The 7681-nt window shown below is 33.4% G+C and overlaps 1 long non-coding RNA gene across 1 annotated transcript in view; it reads right to left on the bottom strand.

The window, feature by feature from the left end:
* LOC148981348 (uncharacterized) overlaps positions 1-7681 on the bottom strand; it is a 183698-nt gene that overhangs the window by 58146 nt on the left and 117871 nt on the right. The window lies entirely within an intron of this gene.

Here is a 7681-nt window from a genome sequence, read left to right as displayed (position 1 = left end):
TTTTTTTTTTACATCTATATATAAAGGTATGAACGTACAGCTTTCACCTTGTACATTTATTCACTGTGGTTATGCAATTGTGATCTATATTTGATCATTTTGCTTTTGTATAGGGAAGTGTTTTTTGTTAATGAGTGAACAGCATGTCGTGGAAACACAATGAATTAAACGCTGATATTGACAATTTACCAATATATAATTCACAAGCAAGTAAAGCCAGAGAATATGTATGGAAGCTTGTTTCCGCCACAGAATGAAAAATAAAAAAGGTAATTGCGACTTTGTATCACACAATTCTGACTTTATTTCTCAAAATTGCTATATGTAAAGTCAGAATTGCGAGATACAAAGTCAGAATTGCGAGATACAAAGTCAGAAATGCATGATATAAAGTCGCAATTGCGTGTTGAAAAGTCAGAATTGTACAATAGAATTGGCCTGATAACTCGCAATTGCGAGTTTATATCTCACAATTGTGAGAAAAGATGTCAGAATTTCGACATACAAACTCGCAATTATGTGTTATGAAGTAAGAATTGCGAGATGTAAACTTGCAATTGTGAGAAAAAAAGTCAGAATTGTGAGATGAAAAAGTCGCACTTCTGTCTTTTTTTTCCCTCAGGATTGCGACTTTGTCACGCAATTCTGATTTTTATATCTCGCAATTCTGACTTTATATCTCGCAATTGCGACTTTATATCTCGCAATTCTGACTTTATATCTCGCAATTCTGACTTTATATCTCGCAATTCTGACTTTATATCTCACAATTCTGACTTTATATCTCGCAATTCTGACTTTATATCTCGCAATTGCGACTTTATATCTCGCAATTCTGACTTTATATCTCGCAATTCTGACTTTATATCACGCAATTCTGACTTTATATCTCACAATTCTGACTTTATATCTCGCAATTCTGTCTTTATATCTCGCAATTCTGACTTTATAACACGCAATTGCGACTTTATTTCTCACAATTCTGACTTTATATCTCGCAATTCTGACTTTATAACATGCAATTGCGACTTTATTTCTCACAATTCTGACTATATCTCGCAATTCTGACTATATCTCGCAATTCTGACTAACACACAATTGCAACTTTATTTCTCACAATTCTGACTTTATATCTCACAATTCTGACTATATCTCGCAATTCTGACTTAATATCTCGCAATTCTGACTATAACACGCAATTGCAACTTTATTTCTCACAATTCTGACTTTATTTCTCACAATTCTGACTATATCTCGCAATTCTGACTAACACACAATTGCAACTTTATTTCTCACAATTCTGACTATATCTTGCAATTGAGACTTTATTTCTCACAATTTTAACTTTATATCTCGCAATTCCGACTGTATCTCGCAATTCTGACTTAATATCTCGCAATTCTGACTTTATAACACGCAATTGCGACTTTATTTCTCACAATTCTGACTATATCTCGCAATTCTGACTATATCTCGCAATTCTGACTTAATATCTCGCAATTCTGACTTTATAACACGCAATTGCAACTTTATTTCTCACAATTCTGTCTTTATATCTCACTATTCTGACTTTATGTCTCACAATTCTGACTGTATCTCGCAATTCTGACTTTAAAACACGCAATTGCGACTTTATTTCTCACAATTCTGACTTTATATCTCGCAATTCTGACTTTATAACATGCAATTGCGACTTTATTTCTCACAATTCTGACTATATCTCGCAATTCTGACTATATCTCGCAATTCTGACTAACACACAATTGCAACTTTATTTCTCACAATTCTGACTTTATATCTCACAATTCTGACTATATCTCGCAATTCTGACTTAATATCTCGCAATTCTGACTATAACACGCAATTGCAACTTTATTTCTCACAATTCTGACTTTATTTCTCACAATTCTGACTATATCTCGCAATTCTGACTAACACACAATTGCAACTTTATTTCTCACAATTCTGACTATATCTTGCAATTGAGACTTTATTTCTCACAATTTTAACTTTATATCTCGCAATTCTGACTATAACACGCAATTGCAACTTTATTTCTCACAATTCTGACTTTATTTCTCACAATTCTGACTATATCTCGCAATTCTGACTAACACACAATTGCAACTTTATTTCTCACAATTCTGACTATATCTTGCAATTGAGACTTTATTTCTCACAATTTTAACTTTATATCTCGCAATTCCGACTGTATCTCGCAATTCTGACTTAATATCTCGCAATTCTGACTTTATAACACGCAATTGCGACTTTATTTCTCACAATTCTGACTATATCTCGCAATTCTGACTATATCTCGCAATTCTGACTTAATATCTCGCAATTCTGACTTTATAACACGCAATTGCAACTTTATTTCTCACAATTCTGTCTTTATATCTCACTATTCTGACTTTATGTCTCACAATTCTGACTGTATCTCGCAATTCTGACTTTAAAACACGCAATTGCGACTTTATTTCTCACAATTCTGACTTTATATCTCGCAATTCTGACTTTATAACATGCAATTGCGACTTTATTTCTCACAATTCTGACTATATCTCGCAATTCTGACTAACACACAATTGCAACTTTATTTCTCACAATTCTGACTATATCTTGCAATTGAGACTTTATTTCTCACAATTTTAACTTTATATCTCGCAATTCCGACTGTATCTCGCAATTCTGACTTTATATCTCGCAATTCTGACTTTATAACATGCAATTGCAACTTTATTTCTCACAATTCTGACTTTATTTCTCACAATTCTGACTATATCTCGCAATTCTGACTAACACACAATTGCAACTTTATTTCTCACAATTCTGACTATATCTTGCAATTGAGACTTTATTTCTCACAATTTTAACTTTATATCTCGCAATTCCGACTGTATCTCGCAATTCTGACTTAATATCTCGCAATTCTGACTTTATAACACGCAATTGCAACTTTATTTCTCACAATTCTGTCTTTATATCTCACTATTCTGACTTTATGTCTCACAATTCTGACTGTATCTCGCAATTCTGACTTTAAAACACGCAATTGCGACTTTATTTCTCACAATTCTGACTTTATATCTCGCAATTCTGACTTTATAAATTGCGACTTTATTTCTCACAATTCTGACTTTATATCTCGCAATTCTGACTATATCTCGCAATTCTGACTAACACACAATTGCAACTTTATTTCTCACAATTCTGACTATATCTTGCAATTGAGACTTTATTTCTCACAATTTTAACTTTATATCTCGCAATTCCGACTGTATCTCGCAATTCTGACTTAATATCTCGCAATTCTGACTTTATAACACGCAATTGCGACTTTATTTCTCACAATTCTGACTATATCTCGCAATTCTGACTATATCTCGCAATTCTGACTTAATATCTCGCAATTCTGACTTTATAACACGCAATTGCAACTTTATATCTCACAATTCTGACTTTATATCTCGCAATTCTGACTATATCTTGCAATTCTGACTATATCTCGCAATTCTGACTTTATAACATGCAATTGCGACTTTATTTCTCACAATTCTGACTATCTTGCAATTCTGACTTAATATCTCGCAATTCTGACTTAATATCTCGCAATTCTGACTTTATAACACGCAATTGCAACTTTATTTCTCACTATTCTGTCTTTATATCTCACAATTCTGACTTTATATCTCACAATTCTGACTTTATATCTCGCAATTCTGACTTTATATCTTGCAATTCTGACTTAATATCTTGCAATTCTGACTTAATATCTCGCAATTCTGACTTTATAACATGCAATTGAGACTTTATTTCTCACAATTCTGACATCATATCTTCCAATTGTGAGATTAAAAAGTCTTTATTTTTTTATTTTCTAATTATTTTTTTCTTTTATTTATTCAGTGGCGGAAAAAAGCTTCCATAAATTGGCTCTCCAGCCTGTAGCTCTTCAACTCGTATTGTTTCCTGAAGAGTCTGAAGTGGATGTTGGGCCGATGAGACGTTAGAAAATGAGACGTTTCATAAATTATTCAGTAAAATAAATAATGTTGGCTGTTGCGTATAGACCCAATGAAATCAAAATGAGAGCTATATGACTATATGCACTCCTAAGCTAAAGACAAAGCACTCAGGGAAAAATATGAACTGAACAACCGGTAAAATGCAAAGAGAACGAACAACTGAACAAATTCAGGATTTAAATACAAAACAAAAAAATCAATCAAACGAACAACAGGTGCCAATCGTAATCAAATAAAAGCAAAGCCACTGAAATTAATACACACACAGGAAACAGAACTAAAACAGGCAAAACACGACTGTTGTTTGGTGTGGGATTTCCCAAAGCAATGTCATTACCATGGAAACCAATGCAGATACTCAAGGAAACGCCATGACACACAAATTGAATCTGAACAGTTGAAATGCATGGTGACCAAAAATAAATCTCTGTTCACAAACTGTGCCGTCATAAAGATCAACACAGCTTCCGTTCATCTCGCTCAATATTCAGAAAATTATAATTTACAGCAGCTCTCACTCAGGGCGAGACTCGGTGAACGACTGCAGTCCTGCTGGAAGGCAGAGTATTCCCTCTCTCTCTCTCTTTCTCTCTCTCTCTCTCTCTCTTCTTTGTGTTTCTGTTGTTCTCTCTTTATGACTGAGGAGTGAGGGGGAAATGCAGTTCTCTGCACACTTTAATTGGAGATGTGTCACACTAAATAAATAGTGTGAAAGCAACCAGAGGCTTGAACTGGTGGCCCAGGGGGAGCCGGCAGCTTTATTGGGCCACAGTGCCACGGGCCGCAGCCCGGACGGTATAACAGGCACTTTACCAGTGTTTCTGCAATTGCCATAACTAGAACCTTTTTAACATGTTTATTTGACTTATTATTTTAACAAACATGACTCTCATTATGTGAGACGAAACTCTCGATATGTGACAATTTGGGAGAAATGGGCTTGAATATCTACTCAGAAATGGCATACTATGAATCCACACAAAAATTCTTAGCCTCCCTAGTAACCATTCAAACTTCATTACTCTATTCTAATCTGTTCCGTTTTGAAAAGCACATTGGTTTGTGTAACCGTATTCCAGTAATAGTGACTATCTGTGGGATCATATCTGGTTCTGATATCATTGCTTTTGGCTTGTAAACCAACATGTTTATGGGTGATTCTCTGAGATGGGTTTTGGGTCATACCTTTTTTTATTTATTTTTTACCTCAAATAGTTATATTTCTGATTATTTCATGTTATAGTGGATTAGTCATTTTTCCACCTCAGACATGAAATTCTAATCGATATTAAGTGTTTTTTCTTACTGAAAGTTGTTTTGAAGTTCAACCCCGTCACAGACCAATTGGACCCTTTTTAAATATGATTTAAAAATATTTTCAAGTAAATTCTTGTAGAAGCTTTTCAATGAGATGTCCCTTGTTTGATATCATTTATTGCATGTAGAATTTTATTTTTAAATACTCACCATTTGAATACCAAATCAGCTCATGAAAACTATCTAACATTGGTCTACATATCTTATCAAAAATATGCATTAAATTTAGGATTTAATCAGGCTTTCATGTTTTTTCCGACTGTGCGGAAAATTCTACACACAGCAAAACAAACATTGACCTAATTTATCTTCTTATCACGAAAATATTAATAAAAACTATCAAATAACAGGGTTGAACTCAGCATAACGGGGTTGAAAATGATAACAGGGTTGAAGTGATGATCATTCTTCAATATAGAATGGATTTATTTATTACGGCTTATTTTTTTCTTTTTCCCTAGCTGCCTCTGTGTCCCTTTTCCACCTTTCACGCTCACTCCTGAGATATTTTTCCCGTCTGCATCCCTTCTTGCTCTGTACTGTGTTTGCCTCTCTGCTGCTGTTTTTGCCATTGCGATGTCTGAAAATAAAATAGCATAATCGATTATTTCTGACAGTTCACATCACAATACAACAAGTCTACAGTTGAGTAATCTACTAAGAAGTGTTAAACATTCAACCCTCTCACAACGATTCAACCCTGTTATAATAAAAATGTGACGGGGTTGAAGTTTTTGGCTAACAGTAGCCATAACTCCTTACTTAGCTAAGAAAGTAGCACCACATGGCATTTAGGACATCATGAAATTGTAATGTTTTGCAAAACTATTATTTAATTCTTCCTAAACTGTTGTTTACTATCATTTAGTCATACAACAAAGTTGAAATGTTGAGCCTGACAATCTTAATATGACAGTGAAAAACATGAAATATAGGTAAGAAGAAAAGATACTGACTCTTGCCTTTCTTTGCAGCATGTTCTTTAAGAGACTTGTGTGATGTCACTTCCTGGATGAGATGCCACAGGGTTTGATCCATTATTTTTATAGGGGGGTAAATAGTATGGCGTAACAGGGTTGAAAACAAACTGGAGGACATGTATAAATATTGTAATTTTATATATAATTAATTGATATATATATATATATAAATTAATTGATTTATAATATATATATATATAAATCAATTAATTTATATATATATATATATATATATATATCAATTTATTGATTTATAATTCATTGATTTATATATACATTCAACCCTGATTTTAAAATTATATATATACATATATATATTAGTTAAAGTAGACCAACATTATATTAGTAGCAACATTTTGGTATTAATTTATTAATTGCACTTTTTATTTGTTTGATATTCAATGAAAATGTAATGATGGTTAGTGAGGATATGCAAACATGCTTGTTGTCTACTTGTTGGCAACCCATTCATTTTAAATTATTATTTTTTTAAAAGCAATTGTGTTGCATTATAATTCAAAGGCACCTGGTTCTATTAATTGACAGTATTAAAATGCATTTTGTGATTTCCTTCAATTGAAAATCTTTGAAGCAAGTTTGGGGGACTTAAAGGGCACCCAATACAGAGAATCACAATATTAAAGTAAATTATCCATTCAATACTCTAAAATGTATCTCTGCCCTGACTTTACTGTATCATAATATTTAGGCAATATAAATGTGTAAATAAATATCGTAACATATATCAAACCTTGAATCTTCTGTAACAACTCTCTTCATTAAAATGAGTGTGTGTGTCCTGTAGGGGGAGTTAGAGATACTCAAATAAACCTACGAACGTAATGTTTCATGGGTTTCACAAACCTGATCACAGCTCTGGAAAAATGTGCGACAATGGCGGCTATGGTATCTTATCACTGTAAACACAAATCGCCCAGTTAACAATGATTTTGACTTTAACTTGATAAGAATGCCGTGTTCGTGGTGACAGAAAAATCAGCAATACGAAACATAATACACTGCCAAAACGTTTCTGCAAGTCTTGATGTTGAAGTTATAGACTGACAAACTTGATCGCAAAATTGAATGTGAACTGTACACCCGTGATGGCGTGGTGCTCACTTTAGCTGGGAGTGTGTTTGTTAAGGCTTAGTACATTTATTATACAAGATGCATACAGATTTTAAGGTAATGTTGACACTCAATGTTATAGCAGCATTTTTGGTGATTGATAAAAAGAGGAATTGTAAAAATCCGTGCTTTTTAACGTTTGACATCCTCAATGTTGATCTAAGTCTATTTGCTGTGAGTGTTTGATGGAGAGACAGAGCATGAGATTGAGTGTTAGTTACAGTG

Source organism: Pimephales promelas, chromosome 5 (assembly GCF_988280905.1).
Source record: "Pimephales promelas chromosome 5, fPimPro1.hap1.1, whole genome shotgun sequence".
Classification (NCBI taxonomy): Eukaryota; Metazoa; Chordata; class Actinopteri; order Cypriniformes; family Leuciscidae; genus Pimephales; species Pimephales promelas.
The sequence above is the reverse complement of the archived record's forward strand: the minus strand, read 5'-3'. Positions and strand labels throughout refer to the sequence as shown.